Here is an 18,192-nt window from a genome sequence, read left to right as displayed (position 1 = left end):
TGAGCTTCTGGGATTATAGTCATGTGCCACCACCCACAGCTTTACATGTCTCTTAATAGTATTCACTGAGAAAGATTCAACAGCCTTTCTGACATTTTGGAGTCTTCCTGCCCCAACCACTTCCCCTCCATATAGTCATGAGAAAACATCAGACAAACTCATATTGAAAAAGATTCTACAAAATACCTGAGCTGTACTCTTTAAAATTGCCAATGTCACAAAAGACAAATCTATTTTTGTCTCTATAGATTTTTCTATTCTGGATATTTAATATAAATGGAATCAAACAATATACTCTTTTGTGACTGCCTTCCATGTTTCAGGGTTTAGAGCATATATCAGTACTTCATTCATATTTATTGCTAAATCACATTCCATTGAACAGATATATCACATTTTGTTTAGCTCTTCATCAGTTTTTAGACATTTGAGTAGTCTTCGTGTTTTGGCTATTATGAATAATTCTGCTATGAATGTTTGCATACAAATTTCCATGGGGTCATATGTTTTCACTTCTCTGGGATACACACACACACACACACACACACACACACACACACCTAGGATTGAATTGCCATATCATATGGCAACTCTACTGTTTTAGTTAGCTTTTTGGCCAAAATACTTAACAAGAACAATTTTAGAGGAGGAATAGTTTATTTGGTGCTCATGGATTCAGAGATTCAGTCCAAAAATGGCCCACTCCACTGTTCTGGGTCCGAGGTGAGTCAGAACATCATGGCAGAAGGGTGTGATGGAAGAATACAGCTCAGGACATGGTACCAAGAAGCAGAGAGAAGTTCTCCTCACTATGGACAAAATATAAACTCCAAGACACACCCCCAGTAACCCACCTCCTTCAACCACACCCTATTTGCCTACAGTTACCACTCAGTTAATCCATATCAGTGGATTAATCCACCGATAGTTACATTACACATAACTAATCATTTCACCTCTAAACTTTGTTTCATTGTTTCACACACTAGCTTTTGTGGAACACCTCATATCTAAACCATAATATCTACCTTTAAATTTAGAGGAAGTATTGGGTCATCAACATCCCTACCAGCAGTGTATGAGAACTACACCATCTCCACATCCTCCTCAACACACGTTGTTTTTTGCCTTTTCTATTCTAGCCATCCAAGAGGATGTAAACTGGTACCTCTTTGTGGTTTGAGACTTTATACTATTTTTACAATTTCCTTAAGTCTGAAATCATGTTAAAATTTTAAAAATGAAAATAAAAGAATGTTCTGTGCTATAATTTCTCTGTGAGATGTCCTGTGCTGTAATTCCTCTGTCATTAAAGAACTTTGCAGAGAAGTCCTATCTTTCTCTTAAAATGAGCTGATGAATCAACATACAGATCCTGAGGACAAGAGCAGAGCTAGTAATCTGAGTTCTTGGGTTCAGTGATTTTATTCATTCATTCATTCAAAAACCATTTATCCAGCGTCAATTATAATGAAAGGAATAAGTCTCAGTTACAAAGAGAAATCCTCCATCTTGTGGGAGAAAATTTAAAACTAATTGCCTTTCCATTATTTATTGATCTCTAAGTTGCCATAGACCCTACCATTTTCTATTGTCTGAGGGCCTGTCTTATTTATCTATCACTCCTTTCTTGGCCCTGTAAATACTCAACTTTGCAGTCATGATATAGCAAACAACTGACCTTTCAATAGTGTCAGAGTTTCACAGTAGCCAAATACTGCCCAATTTCAGATGAATTCAGTTCATGCTGTAGGTACAGAATCCCCTGTCCTAACTTATTAAATCCTATAATAAAACAGAAAGTAGTATTTGCTAAGATGCTTGCACACCTAAACAGATTTTTGATAACTACAGTTCCTCCTTTAATTCTTTTTTAAATTTTTTATTTGTTCATGTTAGTTATACATGACAGTAGAATGTATTTTGTATCATGCATATATGGAGTATAACTTCCTATTTTTGTGGTTGTACATGATGTGAAGTATACACTAGTAGTGTATTCATATAAGACCATAGGAAAGTAGTGTCAGATTAATTCTACTGTCTTTCCTATTCTCCCCCCCATCCCTTCTCTTCATTCCTCTTTGTCTGATCCAGTAAACTCTATATTTTACTCCCTACTGCATATTGTGAGTTAGCATCTGCTTATAAGAGAGAACATTTGATCTTTGTTTTTTGGGAGGATTGGCTTATTTCAATTAACATGACAGTCTCCAGTTTCATCCATTTACTGACAAATGCCATAATTTCATTCTTTTTATGGCTGAGTAATATTACACTGTATATATGTATCACATTTTCTTTATCGATTCATCTTTTGAAGGGCACTTAGGTTGGTTTCATAGCCTAGCTACTGTGAATTGAGCTAATATAAACATTTATGTGTCTGCATTGCTATAGTATACTGATTTTACATTCTTTGTGTATTGCCAAGGAGTGGGGTAATTGGATCAAGTTGTGGTTCCATTCCAAGTTTTCTGAGAAATCTCCATACTGCTTTCCCGATTGGTTGCACCAATTTGCAGTCCCACCAGCAACACATGAGTGTAACTTTTTCCCCACAGCCTCACCAACATTTACTGTTACTGGTATTCTTAACAATTGCCATTCTGACTCCTCTCTTAATCTTCATAACTCATCTGTTTAATAATTCATTCAGTTGTTAGAATTTGACATGAATACTCATTGTCTTCAGCTGGTTGGAAATAAAGCACATTCACTCAAACAGGGTTAAGAAAAAGAGACCCAAGCATGTATTACCCCATGCGACAAAAGTAGCTTTGAACATGGCTGGATCCAGGCCCTTCCACAGGTCTACTCCAGTGGATTCTTTTTTGGTTTTATTCTTAGGAAATTCTTTTCATGGATTGAGCCCCCAAATTTCTAGGACTAAATTTCACTCACAGGTAGCAATCCAAATAGTTCCCAGAGTCTTAGAATCAAGTATCTCTATTCCTCCCTTACTTTCTCTCATCCCACTCAGTTGGTAAATCATATCAGCTTTCCTAAAGTTAGACCCTGAATCTGGTAAATTAGCACCATCTCTACTATCCAGCCTCTGCTCTCTAGGCTGTCTTTATTCCTCAACTAGAGACTTTCGCCTAGTCTTCTTATTTTTCCTTCTTGGTCTCTGTAGGCCATTATATATATATATATATATATATATATATATATATATATATATATATATACACACACACACACACACACACACACACACACACACACTTATATATACTTGAAGTGATCCTTTCAAACCTCATGTCAGTTCACATCACTCTTTTCTCTGAAATGTCCAGTGGCTGTCATCTTGGACAGAGTAAAATCCAAGCCCTTGCCAAGGCCAGGCCTGATCTGGCCGTCAGTTTCCCATGACCTCATCATCAGGCTTTGTCCTTTCTGACCCAGCTCTTAACTGTGGCCCTCCTGCCTATTCCTCCAAGTTGTAAAGCCCACCCCGCACTGGGAGACTTTGCACTTGCCATTCTTTCTGCCTGGAATAATTTCCCAGATATCCTGCTCTTGCTTACTCACTTCAGGTGTCTAGTCAAAAGTTTCCTTTGCAAATGTCCCTGAAAACTGTGTCCAAAATGGCTATGCCACTCCAGCCTCATCCCCCTAACCTAATCTTTAGCTTTCATTATTGCCCTTATCAGCACCTTATACCTGATGCGCTCGTTGTTTTTCTTAATTTATTATTTTCTCCCATCACTAGAATATAAGGGAAAGGATCTATTTTTGTTTTGCTCACTGTTGAATTCTTAGTGCCTATAATAGTACTTAGGTAATAGATACTTATTACCTAAGTAATAATAATAATGAAGAAATATCTGGAGTATTTCTCAAACAATTACTGTGTCTATGCAGAGGGAATACAGTGATTGACTGGGCCAGGGCTATACACTGTAAGGATGGTGGGACAGAGGAATCAGCTCATGGCATAATAAAGAGAGATGGGGGAAGGGGGTGGGGGGCAGGTATTTTCAGTCTTCAACTGTCTTTTTCTAGAAAGCAGAACCTGAAACAAGCATTTTGTACAGATAGTTCATGTTGAGAAGTGCACCCAGAGAATGGGGGAAGGGCTGAGAATAGTGGAACAGGAAAACCAGTACAGGTGTGCAATCAACAAAGGCTCCAGGCCACTTAGGCCATATCCCAATAGATTCTTTGAAAAGTTGCATTGAATGCATCTCTGAATTATCCCCATTATGGGGCCAAAGAGGGAAGCATTTATCCATGGGTTTACATCCCCCCTTGATGAATGTTTCCCTCATGAAATTTTAATGGCCCAGCACTTTCAAATTTTTCCAGGTTTGCTAATGTGCCATGTGCCCTAAGCAGAAAGTGAGACAGAAGCGGAGCTCTGGGACAACAGAGACATCACGTTTTCAGATTACTCCTAGATGAAGGTGGTTGTCACATCACTGGATGGAATAAAAGGAGGTCAAAGAGAATACAAACTGAGCACAAAGTCACCAATACAGCCCATCCCTTGGTCCACTTGGATCTGCTAATGCAGACCTCCCTAGGTCTCGAACAGTATGTGAGAAAGTCTATGTTCCTTTCTTGTGAGGTGTCCTAGAAATTATCCTTGTAGGAACCAAGTCTATGGTTGCTTTTCCCTTAATAAGCTACTACAATCACAGTTACATCTGGACATGGAAGCACAAGAGACATTTCAACATAACTCAATTCTTCATAGTATTAAGGGCAAGTAGGGTTTACCCCCACCAACTGCGATGTTTGCTTGCAGGTCCACCAGCACAAAGAGCCAAAGATGAGCAGGTATATAGCTTCAGGTTCAGTGAATCCCTTCCTTTGCTCCACTTTACAAACATTCTACTCTTCTAAATGCCAGAACTTCTAACTGAGCAGAGAAAAGAAGAAGCTGGAAGTACAACATCTCAAAGAGGATTAATGGGAGTGATAGCAAGAAGAGTCAATCATGTAAACAGTTCTTGGTTTTCTAACCCATGAATTTGCTTACAGGATCATAGCATCCTGACAGTGGCCATTTGCTTATGTTCTGTACTGCATCCTAGACAATAGCACCTGGATTTCACAGGATGCATCCCGAGCTTGTGAATGCGAGTTTTTAATAAACTATTCTGTCATTCCATTAGGCTGCGTGTTTCTGGTTAGACCAATGGATCCCATGGTCATTTGCCTATGATCACATCTCCTTGTTTACCATCTAGCCTCTTCTGTGAGACAACAGTGTTTAGGGTCCCCTGTAATAAATCAGGCATCCTGTACACCCTGAGAAAGCAGTGTTGACAGAGGCATGGAGTTCAAGGAGGGCAAACCTATATCCAGAGTAGTGTTGATTTAAGTAAAAAACAAATTGCTTCCCTGAACATTCAGGATGGAAGGAGTTTGATATAATCAACCTGCCATCTAATAGCTGGCTGATGTCCTTGAGGGATGCTGCCAAACTTACAGTGCAGCATCAGTCTCTTCTGCTGGCAGGATGGGAAATAAGTGACAGGAGCTAGACCTAGATTGCAAGACAGCACACACGAAACTTCCATCTCTGCCACCACGGTCATCCACCCAAGAACCCACGTCACAAGCAATGGAGTAGCCTTGAAAAGAAGTTAGGTGACATTCATAGGAAGAGTCAATCATTAGAAAGAGCCCCACCTCTAGGGAGTGGGGGGGTGGGGCACTAGGATAAGACACAAAGTACCATCTCCCATAGGTCAATGACATATTCCTTCCCAAACTGCTTTCTCTTTCTTTTTCCAATATTATTCCTTCAGGACCTCTGATCAACCAGACCACCACTATCAATGCATCTGTGCATATTTTACTTCGGATAATTTCTCCTTAAAATGGATCATTTCTCCATGAAGTGAATAAGCACTGCTTTTGGGTCTCCACACTGGGAAGTCCTCCCTTCATTGCCATCCTTCAGGGATAGCCCTAAAGGGGGGGGTTATGTTGCGGCAGCTGTCCAATTTGGCTAGCACCAACTTGTCAAGCTTTCTTTCCACCATATGTATGAATCAATCCCATGAATTTCCCTCCCCCATAATGGAGAGTTCCCCCTACCCCTGCCTCAGCATGAGGCAAAACATGTGATGTGAAACTGAGGTATCAGAGTTACAGTAGCAGTCCTCTTGGGGGTCAAGGTGTCTTAGTCCATTGTCTGTTGTTGTAACAAAATACCTGAGCCTGAGTAACTTACGAAGAAAAAAAAAGAATAGAGGTTTATTTAGCTCATGGTTACAGAGTCTAAGAAGTTCAAGAGTAAGATCAAGCACCTTCTTGCTGCATCATAACACAGCAGAGAGAATCAAAATTGCAAGATAGATTAAACATTGAGCTTAGGCCTTTCTATCTCTTCCTATAAGGCCACTCATGTAATTATGGACCCCACTCTCATTTCCTCATCTAATCTTAATTACCGCCCCCAAAGGTCATACCTCCAAGTACATTAACATATAACATAGGGGATTAAGTTTCCAACACATGAATTCCAGTGGACACATCCAAGACACATCACTGGGCCACCTATTTTTAAAGTTTGTGCTCTCTGGATCTACTCAGGCCCAATCCCAGTAGACCTTCTTTGTAACATAAATTAGAATGGTGCTGTGTCTACCCACCCTCCTTGCAACACCAGTTCATTCTGGGCAATTCCAGTTTCATAAGCACTTGATATCCATGGTCAGGTGATCTGTTTCTACTGATGACTAGAGACATACAGGTGATGCTGTTTAGGTGGCAAGTATTTCCTGGCTGCAGATGGCATATCACTGCCCCAAAGCCCCTCGGATATCTGCTGAAACTCTACTCTTAGGGCTTTCTTGAATTTTAGACAACATCCTGCTCTACCACAGATACCTCTAACATCATCTGGTCTGATGATTATATAACCTGAAAAAACTGGGTCTCCTCCAAAGTCCACTCTTGCTAGAAGTCTTTAGGGTTATATAATAAATTATCCAAAGTAGTATTCTCAAGCAGAATTTATGCTTCCTCCAAAAGCCAAGAAGACACCCAAATTTCATACCTCTCTCCTAAGAAAAGAGGTGTGAGATGCAGCAATTTAAGGTTCACCTGAAATGGGATATCTGCATGTTCACCTTAAAGGGGATCTCTCTGCATCTCCAGATCATTGTTTTAGTCAGTTTTTTTTTTTCACTTCTGTGACAGAAAAACCTGACAAGAACAATTAGAGGAGGGAAAGTTTATTTGGGGGCTCATGGTTTCAGAAGTTTTAGTACACAGATGTCTGGCTCCATTCTTTGGGGCCCAAGGTGAGGCAGAACATCATGGCAGAATATTGGGATGGAGGAAAGTGGTTCCAGACAAGGCACCCGGAAGCAGATAGAGTGATCCATTCACCAAGAAGAAAATATATACCCCCAAAGCATGCCCCCAATGACTCACCTCCTCTGGCTACACCCTATCTACCCAGAGTTACTACCTAGTTAATCCCTATCAGGGGATTAATGCACAAATTAGGTTAAAACTCTCATAACCCAATCATTTCACCTCTAAACTTTCTTGTATTTTCTCACACATGGGCTTTTGGGGGACACTTCATATCTAAATCATAACAATCAGTGAACCTCTGAAAACTTCATTGATGGTGCTATCCCCTAAATCTTTGTAAGGATTGTTGGTAATATGTGCTTCATATTAAGGCATTAAGAGTATTTTCAACAATAGAAGTTCCTGTAGCTTAGATGGGCTTGGTGGCACATGCCTATAATTCCAGTGCTCAGGAGGCTGAGGCCAGAGGATGCGAGTTCAAAGCTAGTCCCAGCAACTTAGCAGGGCCATAAGGAACTCAGCTGAGACAGGAGGATTGTGAGTTCAAAGCCAGCCCCAGCAATGGCAAGGCACTAAAAAACTCAGTGAGACCCTGTCTCTAAATAAAATACAAAATAGGGCTGGAGATGTGGCTCAGTGGTTGAGTGCCCCCAGTTCAATTCCCGGTATATACCCCCCTCAAAAAGAGAGAGAGAGAAGAAAAAGAAGAAGAAGAAGAAGAAGAAGAAGAAGAAGAAGAAGAAGAGGAGGAGGAGGAGGAGGAGGAGGAGGAGGAGGAGGAGGAGGAAGAAAAAGTTCCTTTGTGACTTAGAATAGGAAAGTTAGCATATCACAGGAGAGATGTATATTGTTGTCCTTGCTATGTAAAGGTAAACTGTTCTGATGTTCCTTTCAATTCTGAAAAGAACTCAGTATCAAGTGCCATAGGTACATATCAGGTTCCAGAAGCTATTTATCTGTTCCAGTAAGATACCACATTCAGCTTGAAACTATGATTAGAGCTATCATTTGGTTAAGTTTATGGTGGTTCAATATCATCTGCTAAAATTCATCTGATCTTTGCAAATGCTCATACAATAATTGGATGAGACTATAATAAGGACCACCACATTTCACTCTTAATGTCTTTGAAAGTGAGTGATGCACTTCTTCCTGGGATGTGTCCTTCTGATTTACTACCTTGTCCAGGACAGAGAAAGAACAGTTTTAGTAGCTTTCACTTGGCCCTTCCTTCCATAATACCTCTTAATCCTCATAACAGGGAATCAATGTGAGTATTCTGCCAGCTGCTGAGGATGTTATTCTGATTATGCACATGAGAACTGGGAAAATAACTATAATATTGGTGTAAGGACTCAGAACACACTGTGTGATGGACTTCAGCCAGAATTCCATTTGCTACCTGATTTCCACAACCCCCACTCTAATAGAAGTCCATAACTCTGTTTTAGGTTCCTGAGAATCAGTGTTAGCTAACATCTACATCAAATAGCTCTCAAAAAAAGACTGGGTATGTCCTTTTCCCTAGTGCACAATTAGTATGGCAAGTGGCCAAGGTATTCTAATTGACTGAAAACCAAACAAAAAACAGGGAAATTTTGTGGAAGAATGGGGGAAAACACAAAAATTCTAGATCCATATAAAGTACATAGTGTTTGAATCTTTGCATATCTAGGTTGAATTCCGGTTCTACCACTCTTTGACTGGGAAAGGTTTAACATCATCTGTAAAGTGGGACTGTTGATGTCTATTGCAGGGACTCTCCAGATAAGCATATGAGGCAGAAGTTTTTATTATATTTTCATTGCAATGTCCCACTCTGGGGTCCCTGCAACACAGTCTTAGTCAAAGAAATCTTGAAAGTTTTGTGACTATGAAAACAGTTCACCTAGTGACTCCAAGTTCAAAGAATAATAAACATTTGCATATTATAAAGAACTTGTCTTTGGGGCAACCAGATTTTACCAAAAAACAGGAACTGAGTCTAAAATGAATAATAAGATGGTGAAAACAAAACAAGGAGCTAGATTAATACTCTCAGTTTGGAGCCCACAAAAACAGCTCTAGTTAAGGACTTGGGTGCTAGTAGTTTATCTTGGAGGAGGTACCAGGAAAAGAATGAGAAGAATTCTATAAAGAGAAAAATCCAGTAAAATACTGTAATCCTTCATTATCCACAAGGGATTGGTTCCAGGATCTACTGCTGACACCAAAATTCACAGAGGCTCAAGTCCCTTATATATGGCACAGTATTCCATATAACCTATACATATCCTCAAATACATTTCAAATACATCTGGATTACTTATTACATACTCGCAGCCAAGCCAGAAAAATGCCTGTGTCCCAACTGATCAGAATCGGATTCCTATCCACATAAAAAAGAGGCAAACAATGTAAAAAGAGAAAATGAATTTAATGCAATTTGAACAAACTTGGGAGAAGCAGCTAGACTGCTTCTCCACTGGTCCTACAGAAGCAGCTATCATTTATAGAAACAAAAACTAGGTGATAGATACATGTAAATTTAGCTAGGCTATGCTTAGCCAGAGAATAAGTCAGTCTTAGCTTTCTTGGCTAGTTGCATAGGCCAGAGGATAGTTTTTATTCTCAGCATGAAGAAGTTTGGAACTCTCAAAAATACCTAACACAGTATAAATATTAAGTACAGTTGTTACGCTATACTGTTTGGAAAATAATGATAACAAAAATATATATATGTGTCCAGTATAGAGGCATTTTTTTCCCAAATATTCCAAATATTTTCTGTCCACAGTTGGTTGAGTCAGCAAATGTGGAACCCATTTCTATAGAAGCCAAATCTGTATGTTACTGATGTGGGCAACAAAGGCTCAGTTCTGCTGGCAAATCATATAGAATGCAGTTCACTGTTGTCTCTTCAAAAGACAAGAAGTTGGGAAATTCATCTTTTAACTATCAGCCATTGTTTGAGAGTCACCCCTAGAAGCATTGCTTCCAGCCTACCCGGGGCTCCTGTGGCCAAATGAACTTCCATGGCTCCTGAGAATCCTAACAAGGCAAGCAGAACTTTGGGACAGGTCCTTGAAGTAGGACACTAAAACAGGCTTAGGAGATAGCTACCATGGTTAAAACCAGAGGTGAACCACGGGTCAGCTTTTCATCACTATGACCAAAATACACTATGTCAAGAACAACTTTAGAGGAAGGGAGATTTATTTGGGGCTCACAGTTGCAGAGCTTTCAGTCTTGATCAGCTGGCTCCTTTGCAGAAATCATAGTGGAAGGGCATAGCAGAGGAAGGGCACTCAGCTCATGGCAGCCAGAAGCAGAGAAAGAGACAGGAAGGGGCAATGAACAGATATAGGTCCTGAAGGCCACACATTTCCATTGCAATGTCCCACCCTGGGGTCCCTGCAACACAGTCTTAGTCATTACCTACCATTACCGTCAGTAGTGCATTCAAATGATTAGTCCATCAAATCGAATATCCACTGAGGAGGTTACAGCCCTTATGATTTAATCATTTCACCTCTGAACTTTGCTACGTTATGTAACACAAGAACTCTCTGCAGAACATTCCAGATCCAAACCATAACAGGGCATGTTGCACAGGGCACAGAAAAGGTTCCTGCATAGGCTCTGACATCTGCAGATTTTCTTATCATTCCTTACCTAAGCCACTGAGGTGTTTGGCTTGGTTTTGAATGAACCTCACTTTACCCATCTGCAGCGAGATCAAGGAAGACTACAATGACTTTGCATTTGTTATGTGGCATTCTGGCATTTAATTCCTAGAATTCCTAACTTAAAGCAAGAAATGGCTTGAGAAATTTTTAAACATCAAGGCCTCTTCCAACGTACAGTCACTGAACATGGCAGGAACCAGAGAGGATACGATAATAAGTCCAACACAAATATCAGAAGCAAAACATAGCTCTTGGATTTGGAAGAATGGCTAAAGGATTTGGGCTCTATAAACATAGCATTTTTGGCAGCTTGGAACAGCTCTAATCTTGTGTCCCTAAATTTCATTTTACTTTAAGAGGAGCTGTGCCTATTTTCCTTTAGCTGATAAGAAGTCTCCTCACACTGTGAATAAAACTCCAAAGCTTATGTGAAAATTCATTTGGCTCTACCTCAGAAATTTCCCAATTTGGATGTTTAAACAATAGAAATTGCTTTCTTTTAATTGATTCTGGAGAGAATTATAATCAGTGTTTGGCCTTGGCCTTGCAGTTCTGGGAGGTAAAAGAGGTGTTGTGGTAATCGGGTTTTGACTTCTTGGTGGCCCCACAAGGGGTGTATGCAATGCCAGAGGTCCAGCCTCTCCATCAGAACTAGGGTCTGGGAGGCAACAAATGGGGAAATGGAGGAAGAAAAACAGCCTGAAGCCTCTATGTCAGCCCAGTTTGTCCACAGTTCCCAGCCCCTGAACTCCCACAAAGACAAAAATAATAGAATTTCTCTGAATGAAATTTTTATCACAAAGTCTTTGAAGAATAACATGCACCATATTCAATATACTTTCATAATCTGGAAGTTGCTCTTTGTTTTCAGGACAGTATATACATTGAACATCAGATGTTGAAATACATCTTTTGTCTTCAGCATCATTTCTCCCATCTTTAAAACCTGGAGCCTACTTGTTAAGACAGTTTTGACTTCATATGACAGAAACCCAACTGGAACTGGCTTAAACACAAAAGGGATCCTATCACAATGGTCCTAAGTTGTTTCAGGGAACAAGGACAGCAACTTAGAGCTGTGGGAGGAACATACCTGTGTTATTCTGCTCACTGTGGCCAAAAGACCTGACAAGAACCACTTAGAAGAGGAAAGATTTATTTTGGCTCATGGTTCCAGAGGCCTCAGTTCACAATCAGCCAATTTCATTGCCGAAATATTGCCGGTGAAGAACATGGTGGAGAAAAGCTGTTCAACTCATGGCAGCCAGGAAGCAGAGAGAGAAGAAGAGACTGGAAGGGACTAGGGACAGATAGAGTCCCCAAAGTCATGCCCCAGTGACCTACTTCCTCCAGCCATGCCCCACCAATCTATAATTACTACCTAGTACTCTATTCAAAATATTAATCTATCAAGTGAATTAATCTACTTATGAAGTTACAGTCCTCACGATCCAATCATTTCACCCCTGAACATTGCTCCATTGCCTCACTTGAGGTTTTGAGGGGACATTCCAAATCCAAATCATAACTATCTCGGACCTGTAGAACTGTTGGATTCAGGGACATACTCAGACCCAGAGCAGCTCCTGCTCCATCTCTTGGATATGTACCTTTTTGTCTATCTGCATTATTTATCTCTATTATGAATTTTTTTCTTCTGTCTCTCCCATAAGGTAAAAAATACAGCTCTGGATAATTTCCAAGATTTATTTCATAAAGCTCAGTCACCAAGAGAAAGTTAGATGCTTCAACTCCAAAATTTCCAGAGACTCTAATTGGGTCATCTTGTACCAATAAACTATGGTCAGGATTACTGTCACGGAATATCTTAACAGAACCCTCTATAACCACAGTGAGGGTAGGGAGAAGTCCCTTGAGAAAAGGGTCATCATATTTGGCCAAACCTTCATTCTCTTATGTTATAGTTAAAGCTTCATCCCAGGGTTTCATAAACTGACTTCCAGACCACATCGAAACAAGCCTTTAATGAAGCACACCGGTGGCGGCTGACCAGAACATAAAGCTGTTCCCCTGATCAGCCCCGAACAATTGCAAGGGCACTCCTTATAAGCTTGAAAACCGTAAAAAGGATGTTCGCGGGTGGGAGGGTGGGGTCTAGCCAATGCAAGCAAGCCAGGTTACAGAAGCCGGAGAGTGCAGTCAAGCGGAGGGAAGCCTAACCAATCACAGTTAGCCCAGTCACCCCAGTTACAGAAACAGAGCCCTGTTACCCTAGTTACAGAAACAATACCCCATTAGGTAGTTCCATGTTCTTAAAGGTTTCTATAGCAAAAGGAAAAGAACATCTTGTCCCAGTCATGACTCTTCTACTTGGCATGGTTGTTTTATAGGATGAAGTCATAAAACAAAATGGAGTCACATTTGCTCCTACTCTCACATTACACAAGGGGTGGACCCACTGACCACTAAGGTTCCTTCCAGCTTCTACAGCCCACCTTTCATTCTCTGCTTTCCTGAGGCTCAATCTCAGTTCAAGAAACCCAGAAATTACATATTTCCCAAGCACAGGTGAATATCTATTCCAACCAATGGTTGAGCCTGCCATAAAGGAACCTGAAGCATCCCCAGTTACCAATGCTGCCAAGTCCCTTCTATCCCAGGGTTTTTCATTCAATGAGTCATTACATATTTAAGCTTACAAACAACTCCCTTGGGCACATTGCAATACCCAGCTGAAAATCCTGCCAGTTGGGGTTGCCTTTGTTCTGAGTCAGAAATCATTGCCTCTGCAAGATGGGAACCATGGGGATCATGAGTATTTAAAATTCCAAATCAGTACTATAGAATGATCCTCTTTACCTTTTGTTTTTTATTAAATCAATAAATCTTTAGCAATATGGAATCCATTCACTCATTCGTTCATGCATTCATTCACACTACAGGCTTTATTATATTTCTACTATGAGCAAACACCATCTAGAGCCAAGTGGTACAAAATTAACACTCGGTCATCCCTGTATTCATGGAATTCAGTTCTCTGTTTACATCTGCTGGAGACACAGATGCAAGCAAGTAGACTATATAAAAATGCAAAAATAGAACTCCTTGGCACAATGGCACAAAGAAGGGAATTATTAACTGTGTTTAAAAGGGGGGAGGGTAGAAAACTCAGAGAAGAATTCATAAGGGAGATGGTGTTTGAAACAGTTCTGTAGAAAGAGAAGAAGTTTTCCAGGGCAACAAAGAGTTCTAAACAGAACATATGAATGGGATTTTCTAGAAATCAGAGGCATTAAACAAGGTCAATATCAAACCAGTTGGTGAGGGATCCTGCTATAAGGAATTATGAATTCTTATGTCAGATTTTTATTATTCTAGCAAGTTTCTTTATTAGTTAGAATAAATTAAGCTGTTGTAATAATAAACATGTTCCCAAATATATGTTAAGGTTAAAATATAAGAGAAAATTTTTCTCATTACATGAAAATTGGCTGACACCTTCATACTATGCCATAATTTGGGGCTCTGGGTTATTTTCTTCAGTAATTTCACCGGGTTCTAAGACTTCAGCTCTGGTTTTATTTAGTTGATGGCAAGAGAAGAAAAGAATTTCTCTAGTCTTTTTTTTTAAGGAGAGGTAGTTTTTTAATTAATTTTTTAAAATTTATATCTAATAGCAGAATGAATACAATTCATATTATACATATAGAGCACAATTTTTCATATCTCTGGTTGTATACATAGTATATTCACACCAATTCATGTCATCATACATGTACTTTGGATAATGATGACCATCACATTCTACCATCATTTCTAACCCCATGTCACCTCCCTTTCCCTCCCACCCATCTGCCCTATGTAGAGTTCATCTGTCTATTCCTCCCATGCTCTCCCTCCCTTCCCCACTATGAATCATCCTCCTTATATCAGAGAAAATATTTGACATTTATTTTTTTGGGACTCGCAAACTTCACGTAGCATTATCTCCTCCAATTCCATCCATTTACCTGCAAATATCATGATAGTATTCTATTTCATTGCTGAGTAATACTCCACTATGTATAAATGCCACATTTTTTTTTATCCATTCATTTATCGAAGGGCATCTAGGTTGGTTTCACAGTTTAGCTATTGTGAATTGTGGTGCTATGAACATTGAAGTGGCTGTGTCCCTATAGTATGCTGTTTTTAAGTGCTTTGGGTATAGACTGAGGAGAGGGATAATTGGGTCAAGTAGTGGTTCCATTCCTAATTTTCCAAGAAATCTCCATACCACTTTCCATATTGGCTGCACCAGTTTACAGTCCTACCAGCAGTGTATGAGTGTACCTTTTCCCCCACATCCTAGCCGATACTTATTGTGGTTTGTATTCATGATTGCTGCCATTCTGATTGGAGTGAGATGAAATCTTTGAGTAGTTTTGATTTGCATTTCTCTAATTGCTAGAGATAAAGAGCATTTTTCCGTATATTTGTTGATTGATTGTATATCCTCTTCTCACTGAGAAGTGTCTGTTCAGGTCCTTGTCCCACTTATTGATTGGGTTATTTGTTTGGTGCTTAGCTTTTTGAGTTCTTTACATACCTTAGAGATTAGTGCTCTATCTGATATGTTGGGGGTAAAAATTTGCTCCAAAGATGTAGGCTCTCTATTCACCTCACGGATTGTTTCTTTTGCTGAGAAGAAACTTTTTAGTTTTCAGTTCCACTCATTTATTAATTCTTGATTTTAATTCTTGTGCTATAGGAGTCTTATTAAGGAAGTTGGGGCCTAATCCCACATGATGGAGATTAGGGCCTACTTTTTCTTCTATTAGACTCAGGGTCTCTGGTTTTATTCCTAGGTCCTTGATCCATTTTGAGTTGAGTTTTGTGCATGGTGAGAGATAGGTGTTTAATTTTATTTTGTTGCATATAAATTACATATACAACAATTACATGATGAATTATATTTATTGATTGTCATATGTTGAACCACCCTTGTATCCCTGGGATGAATCCCACTTGATCATGGTGCGCAATCTTTTTGATATGCTTTTGTATTCAATTTGCCAGAATTCTATTGAGAATTTTTGCATTTATGTTCACTAGAGATATTGGTCTGAAGTGTTCTTTCTTTGATGTATTTTTGCCTGGTTTTTAAATCAGAGCAATATTGGCCTCATAGAATGAGTTTGGAAATGCTGCCTCTTTTTCTATTTCCTGAAATAAATTGAAGAGTATTGGTATTAGTTATTTAAAGATCTTGTAGAACTCTGCTGTGTATTAATTCAGTCCTGGGCTTTTCTTAGTTGGTAGGTTTCTGATGACATCTTCTATTTCATTGTGCTTGAAATTGATATGTTTAAATTGTATATACCATCCTGATTCAATTTGGGCAAATCATATGACTTTAGAAATCTGTTGATACCTTCAATATTTTCTATTTTAATGGAGTACAGGTTTTCAAAATAGTTTCTAATCAACTTCTGTATTTCTGTAGTGTCTGTTGTGGTATTTCCTTTTTCATCAGTTTTCTCTCTCCTTCCCTTCATTAGCCTGGCTAAGGGCTTGTCAATTTCATTTATTTTTTTCAAAGAACCAACTTTTTGTTCTGTCAATTTTTTCAATTGTTTCTTTTGTTTCAATTTCATCAATTCCAGCTCTGATTTTAATTATTTCCTGTGTTCTACCCCTTCTGTGTTGATTTGTTCTTCTTTTTCTAGGGCTTTGAGATGTAGTGTTAAGTTACTTATTTGTTGACTTTTTCTTCTTTTAAGGAATGAACTTCATGCAATAAACTTTCCTCTTAGAATTGCCTTCATAGTGTCCCAGAGATTTCTATATGTTGTATCTGTGTTTTCATTCACCTCTAAAAATTTTTCAATCTCCTCCTTGATGTCTTCTACAACCCATTGTTCATTCAGTAGCATATTATTTAGTCTCCAGGTGTTGGAGTACCTTTTATTTCTTATTTTATCATTGATTTCTAATTTCATTTCATTATGATCTGATAGAATTCAGGGTAGTATCTCTACTTTTTTTTATTTGCTAAGAGTTGCTTTGTGACATAATATGTGTTCTATTTTAGAGAATGACCCATGTGCTGCTGAGAAGAAAGAGTACTCACTTGATGAAGAATGAAATATTCTATATATGTCAGTTAAGTCTAAATTATTGATTGAGTTATTGAGTTCTATAGTTTCTTTGTTCAGCTTTTGTTTGGAAGATCTATCTAGTGATGAAAGATATGTGTTAAAGTCACCCAAAATTATTGTGTTGTGGTCTATTTGATTCTTGAACTTGAGAAGAGTTTGTTTGATGGACGTAGATGCTCCATTGTTTGGGGCAAAAATATTTATAATTGTCAAGTCTTGTTGGTGTATGGTTTCTTTGAGCAGTATGTAGTGTCCTTCTTTATCCCTTTTGATTAACTTTAGCTTGAAGTCTACTTTATTTGATATGAGGATGGAAACCCCTGCTTGCTTGCACAGTCCATGTGAGTGGTATGATTTTTTTCCAACCCTTCACTTTCAGTCTGTGGATGTTTTCCTATGAAATGAGTCTCTTGAAGGCAACATATTTTGGGGTCTTTTTCTTTGATCCAATCTGCTAGTCTAAGTCTTTTGATTGATGAGTTTGGGCCATTAACATTCAGGGTTAAGATTGAGACATGATTTGTATTTGCAGTCATTTTGTTTATTTTTGTGACTTGGTTTCTCCTATGATTAGGTTTTCCTTTAGTGTAATACTTCCCTCTGCTGATTTTCATCCTTGTTTTTCATTTCCTTTGCTGAGGATGTTCTGTAGTGCAGGCTTTCTAGTTGTAAGTTCTTTTAACTTTTGTTTATTGTGGAAGGTTTTTATTTCATCATCAAATCTAAAGCTTAGTCTTGCTGGATATAAGATTCTTGGTTGGTGTCCATTTTCTTTCAGAGCTTGGTAGATGTTGTTCCATGATCTCCTGGCTTTGAGGATCTGGGTTGAAAATTTGCTGAGATAAGAACTGGTCTCCTCCTATATGTGATTGATTCCTCTCTCTTGCAGCTTTTAAGATTCTGTCCTTATTCTGTATGCAAGGCACTTTCATTATAATGTGCCTTGGTGTAGATCTGTTGTAATTTTGTACATTTGGTATTTGGTTTTCCAATTCATTTTTCATACTTGGGAAATTTTCTGATATTATCTCATTGAAGAGATTGTGCATTCCTTTGGTTTGAAATTCTGTGCCTTCCTCTATCCCAATAACTCTTAGATTTGGGCTTTTGATGCTGTCCCATAATTCTTGAATGTTCTG

General features: G+C 38.9%; 1 pseudogene; it reads left to right on the top strand.

Moving 5' to 3' along the window:
• The first annotated feature begins 669 nt into the window (after window positions 1-669).
• LOC114107710 (E3 ubiquitin-protein ligase TRAIP-like) overlaps window positions 670-18,192 on the top strand; it is a 41,129-nt pseudogene continuing 23,606 nt past the window's right edge.

Source organism: Marmota flaviventris, chromosome 2 (assembly GCF_047511675.1).
Source record: "Marmota flaviventris isolate mMarFla1 chromosome 2, mMarFla1.hap1, whole genome shotgun sequence".
Classification (NCBI taxonomy): Eukaryota; Metazoa; Chordata; class Mammalia; order Rodentia; family Sciuridae; genus Marmota; species Marmota flaviventris.
The sequence above is the reverse complement of the archived record's forward strand: the minus strand, read 5'-3'. Positions and strand labels throughout refer to the sequence as shown.